At 28.5% G+C, this 23,379-nt stretch overlaps 1 pseudogene; it reads right to left on the bottom strand.

The window, feature by feature from the left end:
- Window positions 1–295: 295 nt before the first annotated feature.
- The window catches only part of LOC142330752 (trypsin-1-like), a 36,035-nt pseudogene continuing 12,951 nt past the window's right edge, over window positions 296–23,379 (bottom strand).

The following is a 23,379-nucleotide window of genomic DNA, read 5'->3' as shown; positions in this document are numbered from 1 at the left end:
GTGATAGCCACTGATTTATGAAATAATCATTTTTCCATAATGATTATCATTTTAAATGGAATATTTCAATTCCAGGAACTTATTGAAGTTATCTCTTATGACTAAAGGTAGAAAAAATCTGTTTGCCTTTAAATTTTGACCAGAAGAAAATAAAAAATTGGAATAATAATAATAATAATGGAAGAATTTAAAGTTATGATTTTAAAATTATTATTCTGTGTAACAGAAACATTCTGTAGAGCGTAAATTTGGTTATGGGAATAAATAAGAAAAAAAATTTAAATAGAGTCTTAATCGTTTCTTTATTGTCACCATTTTTTATCTATATTAAAGCTTATACCAAGATAAATTATAAAGTAATTAAAAAAAAAAAAAGAAGTGGAGTATTTATATCATATAAAGATTATCTAGTATACAAATGTAATAATCTAGTGTGTTTTTATTTTTCCATTTATCCATGGAAGATAAAACGAAAGTCTTGTGTAAACATCAGGATAGCCTGGTTTAGCACAACCTGATCCAAAAGATGTTATTCCTATTAAATACCATCTTCCATCATTCAGGCTACATTGAAGTGGACCTCCTGAATCTCCCTGAAAAAATAGAATTGAATTGCCATAAAAATATGTGTTAAATTTATGCATAAAATTTTGTTACTTAAATCATTCAGATATAGTTATTTCTAATTGAATTGGTTTAGTAATTTGAAATGCTAAAAACAGACTAAAATATTAGTTGATTCATTCTGTTTTATTTTTTATCATGAAGAATTCTTTTCTGATGTCTTTTAATTTCTTTCTACCCTGTAGTATCATTTACAGATTGTGTAATAATAATAAGTCAGTAATTTTTGAACGGCAGGTTAAAACTGCTGCTGATACTTCAATAACATCTAAATGTAAGTCTAGATTTCCCAAAACATTTACAAAATGGTTTAAAATTATAATGCTATTATAAAATCATTTGCGCTAAAGTTGAAATAGTAATTATAAAATTTACAAAGAAAAGTTAATATTTTAAATAATAGCGAATACTTTTAAGTCGTCACCAAACATTTGATTAAATTTTTACTTAAAATTCAATTGTTATTTTCAGATTAAAAGTTCTATTGATCTTTTGTGATTTTTGGCAAACATTGACATTGACTTTTAAATAACACAGTTTTTTTTTTTTATCCTACATGCAATTTCATGAGTAATTAATCTTACTAGTTACAACTGAATTGTTAAAATAAATTTTCTTGTAATATATGAATTATCTTCCCACCTGCAGGTTTACAGCACATCTAGAACCATCCCACACAAATCCCGATTATATTTGAGGATAACTCTGGAAACGTTTTCATATATTTGTTATTTTCTCAAAGCAAAACTGAAAGCATATGTTATATAATATTGCAAGCTGTACAGCAGTTCTGCTCTTCGTGAAGAAAAATTTATTTTGTAGTGTTGCCGCTACAGAAGAAATGATTTTTCTAAAAAGAGTTTAGAGGAGGAAATGACCTTGTATGAACCGATCGCAGAAGTAAGTTTAGGTAAAGCGGCGATGTAAAATAAAACTAAATAAATAAAGTTAACCTTGAAATCATCTAAACCATGAGCCGTACCTACACTATGATTTCTTCACTATGTACTTATTCACAAGTTATAATTATGATTTATAAAGTGGTTAACTGCAACACCGCTACAACCTGTTCATCGTGCCCTTACCCTAAGACTGGACAGACCGTACTGTTGAATCTAGGCAGATGTTATAAAATTTAGTTTAACTTTGAATTTTATCTCGCTCTTGTGATTTTTAAGAAGTTGGACACCGGTGAATGAAATTTTATGTCGTTTGTCCAAGTATAGGCCTGCTTTTTAAACGGGTTTGTTTTGCCAAAAGATCTTGAAATACCAGTTTGCATATTTTCTTAGAATTTAATCAAATATTTTTTAGCTACGTAGTTTTAATTTTTATATTGATTATGGATTGAATTTAATTACAGGATAATTGTTATTTTTAGCTTATACTAATTTCTAAAAAAATCTGCTGTCTGGATTTTAACTGTGGATGCAGAATTTAGACTGAATAGTTGGAGCCAGGATTCAAAACTGCAGCGGTGTACTGATAGTATAAAATTATTTACAAAAGAAAATTAGTTACATAGTTAAAAAAAAAAAAACATAACAACTGTTGATAAAATATAATTTTATCAAATGAGGAAAACTTGCTGCTACATTCTAATGAATGATTTTAAATCGACTTTAACTTTATCAAAAAAACTGTTTATAATTATATAATTTTATAAATAATTATATCTATAATATTATGTTTTATATTAATATTATATTCATATTAATTATGATACTAATTATTAATAAATTATTCAGAATGGGAGGGTCAACTGAGAAAAAACAAGCGTCATGAAAAAGCATCACGCAGTAGCTGATTCCCCCACTATGCCTACCATGTGTTATATATAGATATTAACACTCTTGTTCAGTAAGCATGCTCATTCTCTCTCCCCCCTCCCACTCGCTCACTCTCTCTCCCCCCTCCCACTCGCTCACTCTTATACATGGTTTATGTATTTGCGTGAATAAATATTTTTTTATAATATGTGTATTTCATTGTTAGTTCATATTTTTTATTAATAAAAATTTGTTTAATATGCAAATATTTTTATATGCAAATAATACATAATGCATATATGTTATTTTGCACCATTAATAATTCATATAATATGTAAAAAGCTTCACTTCCGTTGAGTGCCCATGCACAGATGCACTCTTTTTATTATTAAATATTAATTATTATGTAAATATTAATATTATATTTTTAAATTTAAATAATTATATAAATTATTGTTTTAAATTGTACACTGTTGAAAATTCAAAAAATATTTTCTAAAAATTTTAATTTTGTTTCATTAATTTTTCTATTTAACATCCATTTCAGATTTTTGATACAGAAAAAAATTACTTTTCAAAAGTATATTTCAGACGCTTATTCAAAATAGAAAGGAATACATTGGTTTGTACTATTTTCCATAAGTTTGGTGTGATAACGATGGATATAAATTATCTTTAATACAAGAACTACAAGTGAGAGTTGCTTTCTCATGATATTATACACTGTTTACTATCATTGTATTGGCAGTTCCTGCCATGAACAAAGTGATATTGTTACCTGTAAGGTTGTATAACATCTGAATTTTAATTGATTTTGAATGCTAATTTGTAACAGTATAATCCGCTCAGTGAGAAAGCTTACAGGAAACCACTTAATTCCTCACTTTCCTGAAAAAGTCTGTTATATAATATTATAAACATATTAAAATCATTTCACGGATAATTTGTTGTGTAATACAATGAAGGGTGGAATTTTATTAAAGAATTTATTCAATATGCATTATTATAATTAAATGTAACTGAGAGATGTATAAATCATCATTATCAATATAAAACGTTATTTAAATCTAATTAAAGAGTTTATTATAAACATTTATTCTTGATTTAATATGAAAGTGATATTATTTTAATTTTTTTTAGTGCATCTTTAAATATATTTGTTTTGGAAAGTACTTCTAAACAATGCGTACTGTAACTCAATAATTTCCAAATAGTGAATGAAATTTTGGTATCTTTGGTAATTTTAATTTTTTCATCAGTTAAATAAAAGCATATTTTAAAATTAAAAAAAATCTTGTTTTATTGAATGAGACAATTGATAGATGTCGATTCTATTTTTGATATACTGTTTTTAGTACGCAACTTTGAGAAATTATACAATTGTGCAAACAAGTTACTTGCAGATTTATTAATAATTATTAAATGCAATTTTGTACACAATATAGGAAAACCAAGCTTCAGTATCAGCTATATACAGGTGTGACTTCAGTATCAGTTAGTAGATAATGGAGCATAATTTTTTATTCTTTACTATGAAAAAACTTTAAAAGATAGTGGTATTGTAGTTGAGATTTTGCAGGGTATTGATAAATATAATTTTTATCCTTTTTTGTTCTTTAAATTTAAGAGTTTTGCTCTTGAAATATAATGAATATTTTATTAACGCCCAGTGTTTCATCATTTATTGTTTTTTTGCTTCACAATATTACAGTAGAGCGTAATTACTGAAATAGCCTCAACATTTATGAAGTATAAATATATTTAGGAATGAAAAAAATAATTATTTTTCTGGATATTTTAGTGACTTGATCATTTCAGCGTGTTGAATTCTACATTATAAATTCCTACATTTTTATTTACGAGCCTTTGTAGAAATATATATATATATATATGAACATTACACCATTGCATTACATTATGACTGTAACAAACATGACAGCATTTGCACAGTTTTATTTTAGTGACACTGTATATATTGTTAATTTTTAATATGCAATTTAATAAAATGAATTCAGTCATGATTAAATTAAAAATCATGATAAAATTAAGGTAAGATTGTCTTATCCCAAATTTTTACTACTAGGTGGTTCATGTTTAATATATATATATATATATGTTTAATAAAAATGAGTCTTATTATTATCAGTGGATGTACTCTTAAATAATCAGAAGTAATCTTATGTACAATACAAGCACCAGTAGAACCATCTAATTTTCCTGCACAGAGGTGTCCATCTTGAATTGGTACAGATGGTCCATATTTATTTCTACATAATGAGTTTTCATGCACAGGTACCCTTACTTGCCGTTATATAGTTGATAATGTGCCACTTTGAGTTGTACGACCCCATCCTAGAAAAAAAGTTTTTAACTTAAAAATATTACTTTTTAATGTTAATTAATATTTTGTATTAATGAATATTGTTTGTAATAAATTTTGTCTTATAAATATTATGAATTTTGATTGCATTCATGTTTATATATCCAGTTTCTGACGTAATTTACTAATTCTGGGTTTGAATATTTCTCTCCTTTCAAAGTTGAACTTGCACATGCACACTCTTTCTGGAATTCTTCCAAATTTTGTCTGTTCTCTTTGTCTTGCTTTGGTCTAACTACTGTGTCGTTTAATACTAAAAATGCCAATATTGCAATAAAACTGAATACTTTTCTACTTTGATAGTGTATTGGATCCGATTTATTAATGAAATGGACTGAAACCTTCACCCGTTGATTATGTCGCTGAAACCAGAGCACAGTTTGGGTGGCCTTATTAAATTGTATAATAAAATACAGTCTGTTTATGCTCTGAGGTTGACTGTATACACTTGTTCACTGACCAATTCCGATTCTATTCATTTAATTTATCATACAATCTGCTAAATATTAAAGTAAATATTGAAAAATATAACTAGTGTTTGAGGTTATATAATTATATTTTCTTCATTTGCGTTTGATTGAGTGAGTTTTGTTCTTCAGTTATTTTATTTAAGTTTTGTCATACATATATATATTTATTTTACATTAAAAATGATTGATATTGATTGCTTGAAGCCAACAAAAATGTTACCTGAAATGGTAGATGAATTGCAGGTTGTTGCATCATAGTCATCTATACAGTAATAATAATGAAAAACAGTTTATTTTTCACTCCCTTGTATGTTGTAAAGGAAGTATTGTGATCGCGAAAAATTTTGGCTTTCAGATGTAAATCGAAATATTCATTTTGACCACCCTTGAATTCATTTTGACTAGTATTGACATGATGTCTGTACGTACGTGTATTACTCAAAAACAATTAGCTGTAGGATGTTGAAATCTTGGATTTAGGACTGTTGTAACATCTAGTTGGGCACCTTCCCTTTTGATTACGGTGGGCTCAACCAAAAGTGTCTGAAAAAGCCCAAAATCCAAAAAATTGGATTTTGGACTTTTTCTTAACTGCAGTAATAAGCCCTCATTGAGAGCTTTTCAATGATGTAATCATAACTGGTACTTATATTCATTGGTTCCAGAGTTATAACTGAATAAAATTCTAATTAATCAAATATTTGGATCTTGGAAGGGGAAGGCACATTGGTTCAAATCAGATTTCATCTCTTTTTTTTTTTAATTTAATGTATTGATTTATTAATAATTATTAAACTCGTGATTGTAAAAATTTTTACAGTAATAATTAAATAATAACAAAAAAAAGAAAAAATATCACAAGTTATTAGTGAAATAAAGTTTTATGTAGTTTTTATTTTACAAAAAAATGTGTATATGTAATTTAATAGGCATATAAGGAAAGGAAGTTACATGTTGTCCACATCAGATTTTTGTTTTACTTAGGTTTGACGTTCAAGTGTTCAAAACATTAGATGTTAATCTTTATTGCTTATTCTAAGTTACTGAACTATTGTTTAAATATTAAATTGAGTTTTTCCATTTATTTTTTTCCGTGGCTTTAATAATAATTAGTTTAACATTAATGTAACTGAATTTTCTGATGATATATTATGCAAACCTAATTTGAAGGAAAACTTGTTAGTTAATTTTTTTAATGTTTGTTAACATTAAAATGTTTGTTTTTTAAACTTGTTAGTTAATGTTTACAATAGAAAGATTAAACTGTTTAAAAAAAAATTGACAAAAAAGAATTGTCTTATGTTCATTTGTTGTAGTTCTTTTTTAGGTAACGTTTTCAATAAGGAATTACGTAATCGTTAACTGAAATGTTATGTTATTTATAATTCAAACATTTAACTGCATTTTTTTAGCTTTCACCACATACCCTATACACTTAAATTATAAAGCAGCAACATCTTTTTAGTATTTTGTAGAAAGGTAAAATATTCCCAGGATTCTAGCAGTGCATTAATTCTTACTTCACTTTTTGTAGTTATATAGCTACTAAATAAGATGTACCAGTTATTATTGAATTAACAAGTTATAAGGATATGTTTTACAGTCTTATCCAGGATCCAATTTTTTTTTACCGTCCTTCCATATTTTCCTCAGTTACTGCTTTTTCCTTTTTTCACCTCCTCCATCCACCTTGAGGTTTCTTTTTTTATATATGATTCTCTTGTTAGGCCATTACAAATTCTCCCTCCTAGATTGTTTAGTTTAATTCCCTCCTGATTCCTATATTCTTTATTCCGAGTTTTCTATGTTTAGTTATAAAATATTAAACAATTTTCATAATTTCATTTTCATTTTTAATTTAATGTCATAGGATGCAATATCTAGCAGAACTAGTTGTCATATCTTTTGTGTTCTAAAATGTGTTTTATTTATTTTTATTTAACCCTTCCAAAAGATTATTGGCTATTTTACAAAGTGAATTTGCTAGAATTTGGCATAGGGCATCTTGGAAAATTCTGGATTCTACAAGAGCGCTGAGAATCAAAAACGTTTGGTTACCAAGTTACCAAAGTTAAGCTGTTTTATAATTGTGAAAATATTGTATATCAGATTAATTCCTATTTTCCATATGTTATATTTTATTTAGAATTACTTTTAGGAAAATTAGATTTTATGCCCTTTTGGTATGTGATGATTTCTAAACAATACACATCTATAAAATATGTTGAAAAATGGATTTTTAAATTTTATTTTCAAGCAGTTTTAAAGTGTTTTGTTCATTGTAAAAGCTTTTATAAGAATTTCTTATCTCTTTGTCAGGCATTACATCAAAGCAACAATATTTTATAACAATAAACAGCTTCTCAACAGAATTCTAAAATTTTACGTATGAATTTTGATTTGACTGGGAGATAAAAAAGCAAAATTAGCACTAAACATTTTAAAATTTGAGTCATCTTCCCATTTTACTATATCACTCTTTGGCAGGTTATGCACAGTCACTGCTCAGTGAAAAAAAATATTATGAATTTATTTGAAACAAGTAACAAATTTTTTATATAATACAATAAACACCTTTTATATAATGTAATAAATCCTTTCAGTATATGAATGAAAAATTTTAAATTGTGCTTTCCATTTTCTTGATCTATGTAATTCTGCTTTTTCGGATGATTGTATATTTCTTGCTGTTTAATGATGACTAATTAAATCACCATGTATTTTAATTTAAACAGTTATTACATATGTATTATGCCAAATTGGAGTTAAAAATTTTAATTTTTATATCCTTGATGATTATGTTTTAAAATTTGAAATGACTAGAAAAAAATGTACTGTGATTGATTTTAAACAGAACATTTTTATATAAAAAGATTATACCTTAGTGATTTTAAATTAGTTTTTAATTTGTGAAAATTATGCTTTTCTGTATTTTAAAATATAACTAAAATGTTTCATTCTATTTAAATAAGATCAGTTTAAGACAGTTATTTTACTGAGGCTCATTTTAATATAGGAAGAAACCTTTATTAATTCAACAATCTCATGAGTGGCAAAAGTAATTTGCCCTTGCTTCTTATGTTGTAGGTTGATAGTTTAAGGTCTGGCCAGTCCAATTATGTTTTTATGCTGATAGTTCCTTAGTTTTTCCTGGCCATCATTCTATGGTTGGATTCTAGTTAATAATACATTACAGTCTGAGTATTCAGAAATACAAAAAACCACAAGGTAAACTCTACATGAACAATGAACAGTGTTGCAGAAAAAGAATAAACTGAAAAATAAATTGACAGATTGAAAATTGTAATTTTTTAAATTATTAAAAAAAAAATAGGCTTTGGTGTGATATATAATAATACCACACAATAATTTATTTATATAAATATACTAGCTGTCCTGTCTAGCCAGAACCTGGACCCTCGAGGCTCATGTCAGTCCAGGCGAATCCTAGAGCCAACTCAAGGGGCAAAGGGCCTATCCCACGGCTGCAGAGCTCATTTCACTAGCCATTCCCATCTACCCAGAGGGCTCTACCCACTGTACGTTATCCTCATGGTTGTGAGAATACTGATAAATAATAATTATAGTATTCAGGCTTTATAGAAACCCAAAAAAGAAACTATATTACAAAAGATAGAATAATAGTAACTATGTAACTAAAGTACTACACACCTTTGATAATAAAAAAATTGTAATTTATTTCTTTGCCATGGTGGCAAAAATATAATAATTTTATATATATAGTAAAGATAGATAAACAATATCTTTAATTCACAACTTCATCCTCTTTATGGGCAAAGAAGTAATGAATATTTTTAATACCTTCAAGGGAGCTAGGGCCTCGGTCGATCGCTTAAAACCTTCCCTGGGGTAACATGAATTTATTCTGCAAATTTGAAAGTAATCAGTTGGTTGGTTCTTATGTGATGTGATAACAGACAAACTTTATATATATACATTTCTGAATTACTGATGTGCAGATTGAGAGAATGCCTGATGCATGCAAAAGTTAGCCATCAACCTACTAACAGATACCCCGTTTAAATTGTGAAAATTGGACAATTGTTTGTAGAGATAAGAGCATCCCATTGCTTCTCCCAAAACAACGCCCCAGGGGCACTCCATTTGTTACCAGTTAATGGTGATGATTGTTCTAGCCTCACACGCAGTCCCCATGGGAAGCCCATTATTGTTAAATAGAAATTTGTTTAATGTATTTAATATTATTTTATTTAACATAAACTTAATCTATTAATTTTATAATATTATTCATTCGATTGATTTGAATTATTCAGTTCAAACCCAACTTACACAGTGATTAATTGAGAAACTCGATTCATTAATTCACTTCATTAAATTTGTGGCAAATCTTCACTTCAACTGGCAAATCTCTAGTACGACATATATATATATATATATATTTTTTTTTTTTTGAGTTTTTTCAAGATGAAGTATCTAAAAACCTTCTCAGTTATGCCAAGAAACATGAATAAAAATTTGGGTATGGTTGATCAAGTAGTTTTTTTAAATCAAACAAATAAGATGATACATATGAGACCTCTCTTCTATGTTCATCTGTGCAAATATTTTTTTAACTTTAAGCAGTCTGGATTCTTTTTCTAATACTTCTTTCAGATATTAATCTAGAAGACAGTGCCAACTGCACAGTATCTAAATGATATGATAAAATATCTGTATGATATGTTAACCATCCATGTAGTAAACTTGATTACTACATGTTGATTAACTGTTGTGAAATGATAATAGTTGTTAATTCACATGGAAAATTGTAGGATAATGCAGTATGTAAAGAACATTTATGTATAGTTTCTGTGCTGTCATGACGTGTGATATTGGTTTCTGCCTGGTTTAAAATTGCTCAATCTCTTTGCTATGTGTTCTAAGAGTCATTTACCTTATGTATTTTCGAGAATTTGTATGTTTTAAGATGAACCTTGCTCTGTGTTTTTAAAATGAAAATGAAATTTTGCGAGTATGTATGTTCAGTTGAGCAGATTTATGGTGATTTGATAATGAATGAATGGAGTTTAAAAAAGTGGTGTAAAAAGGTAATTATCTACAGAAGATTATTGGGACTCCCAAAACTTGTCTCAGAAGTATTTAATGACTAATCTTGTAAGACAGACAAGTAACTTTTGATGAATTACAGTATCTTTTTTCCAAATGTTTTACTGTTTGGTGAAATTGTATTGAAACATCTGGCCACATGGCCACAATAAAATTAGTACATGTGTTCCATGGCAGTTGACTGACCGACATAATATCAGTAGAATTGGGTCAGTGCTCTGAATTTTTTCAGCAGTATAATGTAGTTGGAGATAATACTCTCAATGAGATTGTGAATAATAATGAGCCTCGATTGTCTCCATTTCATTTCAGAAAGCAAATGTCAATTACTTGATTGGTATCGTAACAATTCTCAAAAAAATTAAAGAGTAAAAATCTCAAAGTGATGATTTTCTGGATTTGTAAAGACATTTTAGTAAAGTTCATGCCAATAGGCTCCAAAATCATAAATGTAGAAAACTTTCTTGCAGTTTCTTTATAATAATGTCTGACTCCATGCTGCTGTTCCAATTCAATCTTGGTTGGACAATTTTCGGTGGGAGGTAACATTTAACAGCAACAGTATTTATCACTTGTGAGAACTGCCTATTGTTTAATATTTTGTCATGAATTCAGTAAATGTTTTATATTTTTATATAGTAAGCTTATATTTTCTAATATACCTGTTGCAATGCAGAGTTTTGGAAGTTTCCCATTAGATGGTTCTAAACATACTGAACGTACTTCTCTTCCATTCACTGGACGTAATAATTTTAATAGTGCTGAAAAACATAATTTCTGTAAATCATTAGTATAAAAAACAGTTATAAAACATAATAAATGTGAAAAGTACTTATTTAGTTTATGAGATTGCATGAATAATTATTTTAATGCGTTAATTTATTTTTTGATATGCTCTTTGTCACCACATTGCACCTCAATTATTTTAGTGCATGTCATGTTTATGATGTATATTAAAATGAAATAAATGTAATAATATTTAAATGAAATGAAATAAATAACATTATTTCTTTAGATTTTATTACAGAATTTTGAATAGCCATTTTGCATTTAACCATTTTTAAACAATTTTCTGACAAATCCAATATTTTAAAAGTAAAAAAATCAGTGAAATGTAAATAAAAGATCAAATTATAAGTTATACTTTAATAGCATAATGAGACACATTCAATGTGTCATCGTAGGACAATTTAAATTAAGAGCGAATTATGATACTTACAAAGAAGTGTCAATTAAGAAATATGAGTAGTATCGTTCAAATTTGACTATTATACGAAGACAGTTTATTTACATTAGTACAAGACAATCTTGCACCAAATAAATTTTTTAAATATAAAATTATCAAATATAGTCAACAGAAAATTAACAAACTGGATAAAAAATAGTTTTTTCTTTAATATAGATAAGATAGTTTAGATAGCTTATTTACAAGTTATTTAGTTTAGATTAGATAGTTTATTTTTTAAACAATGGATGGATGAAGCCATTTGATGAAAATCCTTCATAAGAAAATAAAATAAAATATGTTATTTGATTTTCACCACAAAAAGTGTGAAAATAAAATAACATCGTTTGTTTATTTTTTGTTAATATTCCTAATTAATTTGCTTATTAGTTATTTTTTAATTGTTTTTGTCAATCGTCTAATCTGTAATTATTATTAAAATTGCATTTCACTGCTGCTTTTGTTATACTCATGTACTAAGTATAGCCTTTTTATTTCAATGTTTCTCTTTTTATTGTATTGAATTACAGGTGTGGTCTATTACTGTAGTTCAGGGTTTCCCAACCTGCGGGGCAGTCTCCCCAGGGGGGGGGGGGCATGAGGATATAAAGAAAAATATTAAAAAATGTATTAATTTATTGACAGGAAAGCAAAACAAAATATATTCTGACATAATAAACAATGAAATACGCATTTTCACTGGTATAATACACTTATAAATAGGATTGTATCAGTACTGCACAATGTATTAATAATTAACTTATCAATACTAAATTAAAAACAATACTAAATAATTTTCAATGGTTACAGAAACAAACTTCACATTTTGTTCTTCAGCCTTGTAAGTTTTAACACATTCATTCACATTTGCAAACTTTTCTAGGTTTTTTTGCTTTAAATTTCTGCTCCAAAATTCCACCAATTTTTCACAAAAAACATTAACTTTATCACTCGTGTCCAACATATGTGTATTTCCTCCTTGGAGTTGAAGATTCACAGTATTTAATTTTTTGATTATGTTGACCAAGTATTCCATCACAAATAAACCATCTCGAAATTTCTCGGCTTCCGGTCAGTTTTCCTCTTCAAGTAAAATGGCATTTCATCTCTTAATTCATAAATGTGTTGCAAAAATTTCCGACGTGATAACCATCTTTCCTTGCAATAAAATAGTAATGCACCCATGTCTTTACAAAGTGCAGAAAAAAGTCTTGATTTCAGGGGTCTCATTTTTATATAATTACTACGCTTACAACTGTTAGCACAATATTCAGACCAGACTCATTTCTTTGGAAAGCAAAGAAACCAGAAAAGTAGAGCTTCTATGTGTATCATGCAGTGTGTCCAGACGCATTGAGGAAATTTTTGTTTCATAAGTGCTTGGTTACTTTGGAACTTTCCAGACATTGAACGAACTCCATTGGTGCATATTGTGATGCAGTTTTTCCACTATATATTTGCCTCATTTATAAAATCATTTAAGATAATAAATTATGCGATTGCTGTTGCTTTGCGTTTTATTGGTTTGTAGAAAAGTAGTTCTTCTACTGCTGACATACCAACACAAAATCGAACATAGTTAATGAAATTAGCATCTTCATTGCTATCTGTTAGCTCATCAAGCTGAATTGAAAACAGTTTGTCACGCAACTTCTTGAAAACCTGATGCTGTACATTTTCAGCTGTATCACCAATTCAACGGGCAACAGTATCATTTGATAGAAGAATGGACTGCAATTGTTTGGCATAATTATATCTAAAATAGTTTCTAAATCTTAATTAAGCTGTTCAACAATGATGTGAGACTTTTTACATCCGGCTATTTTATATGAAACTTTGTAAGAGGCAGTAAAGCTTTTTCATTCACAAAGTTTTTTTTTTAAAAAATGATTGCTTTTCTCGTGATTTTAATCTTAATTCGAAGAATTCTCGGAGTGTTAACATACTATGAAGCATTTCAAAAGGCATTTAAATATATTAGGTTTCGTGCTGTCTGCTGCCAAAATTTTGGCAAACCCAAAATTTAAGCATTCTTCATAATATTTTCTTCATTTTATTTTTGGAATCACAGTTGGTTATGTACTTGTTGATCCTTCACTATCGTCTAATGCTCATTTATGTTCACTTAAAAATTTATCTATGATTCTGTATAAATCTACTGCTGTGGATATGTAATACGTGAATTGCAATTAACACCCAAATTACAGCACACACATTCACGATAGATTCGATAGCGATAGAAGGATCGACTGGACTGAGACTGGCTGGAATCAAACGAGATGTAGCATTAATATATGTTTGCGCAAGTGGTTGCGCAGATATTCCAGAATATTTGAGACAAATTGGAATTTTTTGTGAAGCTGCGAGAATGTCCGTTAAGGTGAACGTAAGACAGAGAGCAATAGAGAGGCATTGATTCTAGTTTTGTCAATGCAGCAGATTGCTGTTCCCAAATATCAATAAATTTACTTTTTTTTGGGAATTTTTAAGGTTTGTAATTAAGGTCATAGTGTAGCTTTAGCGTCAAAATACATTATTATTGAATACATAGTTTTTGTATGAGAGGGGGGCGAGATGAAAATTGGGTCGCAAATGCTGAAAGGTTGAGAAATACTGCTGTAGTTAAACGAATGCTCTCACTAGCAGACAAGACCTTGTACCTTTTGCTGTTGGAAGTCAAAATAATCATCTTTTATTTTTAAATAGAAATTATAAAATAAATTTAATTTATTAATTTAAGTGATTTAACAAAATTTTATTTCTTTAAAAAAAAATCTGTAATGTTTGTGTTTCATTTTGTATTTTAATGTACAAGTATTTTGTTGTTGCCAATATATATATATATATACGTGGGTTGTCTGAAAATTTTTGAGCCTAACATAGAAAGAAATAACTTTTCTATCAAATATATTTTATTTTTAACAAAGTTTCCTTTCAAATCGACACACTTTTTCCAGTGATGCTCTAACCTCTCTAAACCTTCTAAATAGTAGCTGTCATCTTTTTCCACAAAACAGGTGTTTTGTGTATTCGATAACCACCTTGTCTGATGAAAATCTCTTTCCTCCAGGCGAAACTTTAAATGGTGGAATGATCCAGATTGTTAATGACTATTTATAATCCTTAGATTTATTTTTAGAAATTTTACTTCTACCAGTGCAGAAAGTATGTATACTCGAGGCTTTTAAAATAAAAATCATCCGTCAGATTTTAAAACGGATTGAATCATCTTTTAAATTGTTTTACGCTATACTTGTTTTGCCCCAATAATTCACTGATTTTAGGTATCACCTTACTAAATGAAAAAATCCTTAAAGAATAAAAATTCGTAACAAATGTATGTTTAACAATACATTTTATGAAATGTCTTATTCATTGATTTAAAATAACGATAAAGGTAATGAATGAATGATGAACCTTGTCTTGTATTTGTACATCATACAGATCAAAAAGTTAATATTGTTTTACAAATCCTATACAAATCAATAAAGATGGAAAATACTGAACTAAAATTTCACAGAAGAAAGGATTAGATTTTGTAAAAATTTGAATATAATTGGCCCAATGGTTTTTTTTTAGTAACAAGAGATAAAAGTTAAGTTAGAGCTGTGAAACAGAAACTTCAAGAATAACTTCTTTTTGAGGAACTCAAAAAGTATGTTTCTCTATTACCATGGTGGTAATAAAAAAAAAAATTTAGTAAAAAAATAAAAGTCATGCAGCTTAAAATAATCTAAAAGATAATTTCAGTTCTTTTCAAAATCTACAGTTTAATTTTTATAAAGCTTCAAACTTAATGTTTGTGTTTCATTTTGTATTTTAATGTACAAGTATTTTGTTGTTGCCAATATATATATATATATATATACACGAGGGTTGTCTGAAAATTTTTGAGCCTAACATAGAAAGAAATAACTTTTCTATCAAATATATTTTATTTTTAACAAAGTATCCTTTCAAATCGACACACTTTTTCCAGTGATGCTCTAACCTCTCTAAACCTTCTAAATAGTAGCTGTCATCTTTTTCCACAAAACAGGTGTTTTGTGTATTCGATAACCACCTTGTCTGATGAAAATCTCTTTCCTCCAGGCGAAACTTTAAATGGTGGAATGATCCAGATTGTTAATGACTATTTATAATCCTTAGATTTATTTTTAGAAATTTTACTTCTACCAGTGCAGAAAGTATGTATACTCGAGGCTTTTAAAATAAAAATCATCCGTCAGATTTTAAAACGGATTGAATCATCTTTTAAATTGTTTTACGCTATACTTGTTTTGCCCCAATAATTCACTGATTTTAGGTATCACCTTACTAAATGAAAAAATCCTTAAAGAATAAAAATTCGTAACAAATGTATGTTTAACAATACATTTTATGAAATGTCTTATTCATTGATTTAAAATAACGATAAAGGTAATGAATGAATGATGAACCTTGTCTTGTATTTGTACATCATACAGATCAAAAAGTTAATATTGTTTTACAAATCCTATACAAATCAATAAAGATGGAAAATACTGAACTAAAATTTCACAGAAGAAAGGATTAGATTTTGAAAAAATTTGAATATAATTGGCCCAATGGTTTTTTTTTAGTAACAAGAGATAAAAGTTAAGTTAGAGCTGTGAAACAGAAACTTCAAGAATAACTTCTTTTTGAGGAACTCAAAAAGTATGTTTCTCTATTACCATGGTGGTAATAAAAAAAAAAAATTTAGTAAAAAAATAAAAGTCATGCAGCTTAAAATAATCTAAAAGATAATTTCAGTTCTTTTCAAAATCTACAGTTTAATTTTTATAAAGCTTCAAACTCGAGCGCACTTACCTTACAAGTCGATAAGTTGTGCTTATTTATTTAATTTACATTATACTTGTGTTTGGTTACTTTCAGAATAGATGAAATTTAATTCTACATTTGGAATCATTTTTCTAAAAATGGCAAAAAAAATTGTTCCTCAAAAATGTAGACAACTATATCCTTTTCTCATAATCTCTACTAATCTGGCAACTTTCTCTAAGTTATAGGTGGAAACTCATTGGTCTTATTTAGCTTCATAAATAAAATTATTTATAATCAATAGTTATTAACAAGGGTAGGATTATATGTACTAGAATAAGGCGCCATCTGAGAAAAACTTTTATTAGTTACAAACCAAAACAACGCAATATGCATTTCTTGTTTGTTATCAGTTCCTAAATATAGAATTATTCTTAAAGTAATTACTTTTATTATTAAAAATGATTATTTCATAATATATTTAATTAAAATATCTGTTATTTTTTTCCTTTTATTTTTTAATTATTAATATTGTTAAATGTACCATTGTGTTAGTGTATTGTTATTGTTTCTGTAATGTATAATGAAATCTATTATTGCAAGTTACAGGCAGCACAACCAATCTTGATGCTTGTGCCTTGGCAGCGATAGCTGCAATTCGAATCATTCTACCAACCTTTTAGCATAACATTTACTTCATTATGTATCAGCAAATGGGCATTCATAAGATATATTGTGGTGTTAGTATTGGATTTCAGAACACTATGTTTTGAAATTTTAATCACCTTATTGTATAGTTATTAATATTTTGAACAGTATTATATTTTGAAATTTATTTGGTTTAATTATTTATGTACATAACTTTATGTTAAATTTAATTGGCTCACTGAAAAATTTTTAATTAATATTTGACCATTTTCAATGTTATGCATTTTTCAAAAATGTAAACCTGACAAGAATTACAGAAATGCTTATGTGAAATGGGAAATTGTACAATACACATAAAATGGTATAACACGCAAGTCAAATTGGGATTGTGATATCCCACACACAGTTGCTGTTCTTTCTTCACATTCTTTAATGTGAATCAGGTGTTTATCTTCTTTTTCCGAATTTGGAAATCAATCACCTTCTTGTTTCATAAATTCATACACTATTTTTTTATTTCCCGGGCTTGCCGTTTAAGTTTTTCATTTTTTGTGGTAAACTTAAGTTCACTCGTAATTAAAACACTAAAAATACACAACTGATTATAAAATGTATTACTTTTCTCAATCAAAACTCGAATAAAAAGAAACGGAATTTGTAAAAATGCTCTTACAGGTCTAGTTAATTGGGCAAGCATTCAGTCATGTGGGCTAATTTACATTGGCCTGGCTGTATTTGAAAACTTTGAGCATAATAAATAATATAGTCATATTGTTTCTTGATAAGATTCTAAGAAAGGTGGCTCATTTCTTGAGTTATAATATTTGGCCTATCCATGTTTATTTTTACAATAGTAAAATCAGGATAGATTATTATAAACTGTGTTATTTATTTCAGACAATTATAATGTTAGTTAATTTATCATTTAGCATTTGTCTGCTAATGTAATTTTAATACTTGTTGAGAAGAGGCCTACATTTTTATGACATTTAAAAATATACCATAACATTTCTTTTTATGACAAAATATTTAATAATTTATAAAGTATAAACAAAAGAATTTAAAAAAAAATGTTAAAGTAATTCATAATACCACCTAATAACAAAATAATAAATTGTATATACCACAAAGCAACTTGCTTTTGTGCATGAAAACTAAACTGAAGGTTTTCAGTTTGGATAACAGGCACCATACTAGCTGTCGCATTCCAAGCTTCAGGATTCATTGCGGCAGCTATATGTAATTAAGATTTTTAGTGTATTTGTTTTATCTTATGTGTATGTGTCTTCAAATGAGACCTAATTTTTTTTCTGTCTTCAGTCATTTGACTGGTATATTACAGCTAACAATTTGTTTTACATATTCCAAACAGTGTCTGCCTGCACAATTTTCCCCATCTACATGTCACTCCAGTATTAAAGAGACTATTCCAGTGTGTCTTAATATTTGGCCTATGTCTGTCTCTTCTTTTAACTATATTTTTCCAAATGCTTCTTTTTTCATCAGTTTGCCGCAACACCTCTTCAACTGTCACTTTATCCATCCATTTGATTTTTAACATTCTCCTATAGCACCGCATTTCAAAAGCTTTCTAATCTTTTCTTCTCAGGTACACCAATCATCCAAGTATCACTTCCATATAAAACTATGTTCCAAAAATATAATTTCAAAATCTTTTCCTGATGTTTAGATTAATTTTTGATTTATTCAAATTATATTTCTGAATGAAAGCTCATTTTGCCTGTGCTATTCAGCATTTTATATCGCTCCTGCTTTGTCCATGTTTAGTAATTCTATTCCCAAATAAAAAAATTCTTCTGCAACTTTAATCTTTTACCTTCCTATTTTTATATCCAGTGGTCCATGTGTATTATTTCTACTACATTTCATTACTTTCATTTTGTCCTTTTTTATTTTCATGTGGTAGTTCTTGTGCAGGACTTCATCCATGCCGTTCATTGTTTCTTCTAAATCTTTTTTACTCTTTCCTAGAATTACTATATCATCAGCAAATTGTAACATCTTTATTTTTTCACCTTGAACCGTTACTCCAGATCTAAATTGTTCATTAACAAAATTAACTGCTAGTTCTATGTAAAGATTAAAAAGTATCATAGGGAACATCCTTGTCGGACACCCTTTTTTATTATGGTTTCTTTCTTATGTTTTTCGATTATTACTGCGGCAGTTTGGTTCCTGTAAATGTTAGCAATTGTTCTTCTATCTCTGTATTTGAACCCTAATTTTTTTAAAATGCTGAACATTTTATTCCAGTCTACATTATCAAATGTCTTTTCTAATTCTATAAATGGTTAGTATGTTGGTCTGTTTTTCTTTAATCTTCCTTCTAAATATGAGTGCTAAATCTTCTATTAATCTGAGTGCTAAAATTGCTTCTCTTGTCCCTATACTTTTTCTTAAACCAAACTGGTTTTCTCCTAACAATTCTTCCACTCTCTCAGTTCTTCTGTACAGAATTCTAGTTAAGATTTTTGATGCCTGAGTAATTAGGTTAATTGTTCTGTATTCTTCAAAGTTTTCTGCTCCTGCTTTCTTTGGTATCATGACAATAACACTCTTTTTGAAGCCTGATGAAACTTTCCATTTTTCGTAAATATTACACACCAGTTTGTATAACCTATCTATTGATTCCTCACCTACACTGTGCAGTAATTCTGCAGGTATCCTGTCTATCCCAGGAGCATTTCTGCCATTCAAATCTTTTAATGCTCTCTTAAATACAGATCTCAGTATTGTATCTCCCTTTTCATACTCTTTGACTTTCTTTTCTTCTTCTATAACACCAGTTTCTAATTCATTTACTTCTTTTAACACTTCAATATATTCCACCCATCTATCGACTTTACCTTTCATATTATATATTGGTGTACCATCTTTGTTTAACACATTATTAGATTTTAATTTATGTACCACAAAATTCACCTTAACTTACACCTGTATGGTCCTTCTATTTCACCATTGATCATTTCTCTTTCCACTTCTGAAAACTTTTCTTTAATCCACTCTTCTTTCGCTAATTTGCACTTCCTGTTTATAGTGTTTCTTATTTATTGATAGTCCCTTTTACCTTCTTCATCACTAGCATTCTTATTCTTTCTATGTTCATCCATCAGCTCAATATATCCTGTGATACCCAAGGTTTTCACTTTTCCTGATTTAGGAATTTCCTTCTTAACATTTTCCCATTCTCTTCTATATTTTCTACCTTATCTTTTTTACTCAGGCTTCTTGCGATGTCCTGCTTAAAAATCTTCTTTACCTCCTCTTCCTCAAGCTGCTTCTCTAAATTCCACTGATTCATCTGACACCTTCTTCAGGTTTTTTTAAACCCCAGTCTGCATTTCATTATCACTAAATTATAGTCGCTATCAATGTCTGCTCCAGGATAAGCTTTGCAGTCGACAAATTGATTTCTAAATCTTTGTTTAAACATGATATAATCTATCTGATGCCTTGCAGTATTACTTGGCTTCTTTCATGTGTATATTCTTCTGTTATGGTTTTTAAACTGGGTGTTTGCAATTACTAAATTTTACTTCGTGTAAAACTCAATAAGTTGGTCCCCTCTTTTATTCCTTTTGCTCAGTCCATATTTACCCACAGTATTTCCTTCCTTGCCTTTTCCAATGCTTGCTTTCCTATCTTCAACTATTATTAAATTTTCATTCCCTTTTACATGTTTTAATTGCTTTGTATATGCGCTCTACCTGATCATCATAGGCACTTGTTGGCATATAGGTGTTAACAATCATTGTTGGCTTAGGTTTTGATTTTATCCCTACTACAATGATTCCCCCCGCTAAGCTTTTTTGAAATAGTCTACTCTCTTCCCTATCTTCTTGTTCATTACGAAACCTACTCCTGCTTGCCCTTTATTTGAAGCTGAGTTAATTATTTTAAAATTACCTGACCAAAAGTAGTTTTCCTCTTTCCACTGAACCTTGCTAATTCCTACTACGTCTACATTTGACCTACCCATTTCCTTTAAATTTTCTAACCTACAATCCTTTTTTAGACTTCTAACATTCCACGCTCAGACTCGTAGAATGTTATTTTTTAATTTTCTGGTGAACCCTTTTTAGTGGTTCCCACCTGGAGATCTGAACGGGGGACTAGTTTATCTCCAGAATATTTTACCAAGGAAGGCGCCTCCATCTTTGTTACATGAAAATGTAGAAAGTTACATTTTCTTGGAAGAAAATGGGTAGTTTCCATTTCTTTCAGTTGTACAGTACTCAGAAGATTGGTTGATGTTGATATGGCCGTTTAAGTCCTCCTGACCAACTACTGAAAGAGCTGCTGCCCTCTTTCAGGAATCATTCCTAGTCTGGCTCTTAATAGATGCCTCTCCAATATGGTTGCACCTTTGGTTCAGCTACCCTGTATCACTGAGCACTCAAGCCCTATCACCATCAGCAAGGTCTCATGATTCATAGAGGGAGGAGGCCTAATTAATTTGTCAATAAGTCTGTCAGTATTGCATTATTAAAAAAAAAAAACTCATGATATTTAGTATTGCTTTGTGTTATGATTGGGCAATATCTTTCTCTTTTTTTATTCTATTAATTTCATTTTACTTTTCTATTTTAGAATAAGATTGTAGTAACATGTAATAAATTAATTCTATGTCAATATCTTTTTACTTTAATTCTGTTCATAATTAAAACATTGTATATAACTGTGAATGTAATATGTTACATATGTATATGTAATATGTTCATTTTAATTTGTTTTTACTGCAATGTGCGAAGGATGAACAAATTATTGTTCTTCTTTTCCTAAGAAGAATATGTTCTTTTGTTTCTACTGTCATAATTCAATTGGAGAAATACAATTATTATTTATTGGTTATTGCACATCCTATGCTAAAAACTAGTATCGTCTGATGGAAGTTTTGCTTAAATTATTATTATAATTGTTATTAAAAGTTTTAAATAAAGTAATTTTTATAGAATGTTTACTTTATCACCTGGGGTTGGGGAAGCATCTGATACCATTGCGACCTATTTGTTCAACTGTCTGTGATACTTTTTCGTTTGGTAGATTATTTCCTGCAGCTATTATTCTAGTAGATTAAGGAGCTGTTCTATTCTGTACTAATTATATGAGTGTAGGGACTAAATAAAAAAAAAATGCGTTATCAAATTTTAAGATTTATGGTATGTAATATGTTGATGGTATAATTAGGAAAATTATTTTTGTCAGATAATTTAATTAATTTGGTTATAAAAATTAGTTTCTCTAATTTATATAAGCCTAGATTCTATTAATACAATAGGTCTGTTTTAATTATAATGCTTACTTGTTTTTGTGATCAAGATGACTTGTCAACAGCACATTTGTTTCTATCTTTCTTGGCTATTGAGCATGTTGCAGCAGCGATGTTATGTGTTCTGATCAATTTATAATTATTGTAATAATCTGAGGGACTTTGATATAGGAGCTACAATTTAATTTCATAGCCAAATTTGTGAGATTTTTTTTACTAAGCTGTTTTTGAAAAAGAAAGAACAAATATTCATGATAAAGAAATTAGTAGTCGACTATACTTTTAATGACAGATATTTCAGTAGAAAAGTCCAATACAAATTTTGGAAAACTATAGTATTTCAGAATTATGTTTTGATTTTCAAAATATTTCTTAGTCAGTAATTTAAAGAAAAAATGACGAGTTTTAAACAATTTTAATTAATGGGAGCAAAAAGTTTTTGAAAACTGAATAGAAACCAGTGAAAAAATTAAAGAATTGTGTTAAAATTAGTGGTGAGTATGAAAAAAAATGTTATTGGACCATAATATATTTTTCTTTAACCTAGTTTAGGTTCTTTGCCTTTAATTAACTTTTTATATTATGTCAGAACAACATGATACCGATGGTGATTCCTTTTATTGAATGCATAGAAAGTAAGATCAGTGCTTCCATGATATTTTTCTATCATCGTTTGGATATAGAGAGTCATTATCAAATTTATTGCAACCGATCTTCCGCATATATAATTAACAGAGAAGGTCATTGCTATCATGTTATTTGGATCTTTTCTTTCAGCCCCTTAAGTCTGCATACACAGTTTTACTTTTAGGGAATGCCATTCCTTCACAAGTTGTTTGATGTACTTATACAGATAATTTCATCTGTTGATCTTAAAAGGAGAATGTGGAAAAGGGGTATTTAACATATGCTTACAAAACTGTTTAAATTTGTTGTCCATTACAACCCAATTTGTATTAAAATAATTACGTTTATGTATTTAACCTAGACTGTTACAGTCATTGCCTTTTTTGTTTCTTTTTTTCTGCTGTGGTATGGGAAATAAACAGTTGGGAAAGTAAATAGTTGGTTGAAATAGAAATAAGTCAAACTGTTGCTTACCA

Source organism: Lycorma delicatula, chromosome 9 (genome assembly GCF_047948215.1).
Source record: "Lycorma delicatula isolate Av1 chromosome 9, ASM4794821v1, whole genome shotgun sequence".
Lineage (NCBI taxonomy): Eukaryota > Metazoa > Arthropoda > Insecta > Hemiptera > Fulgoridae > Lycorma > Lycorma delicatula.
Note: the sequence above shows the minus strand (reverse complement) of the source record. Positions and strands in the feature narration are given on the sequence as shown.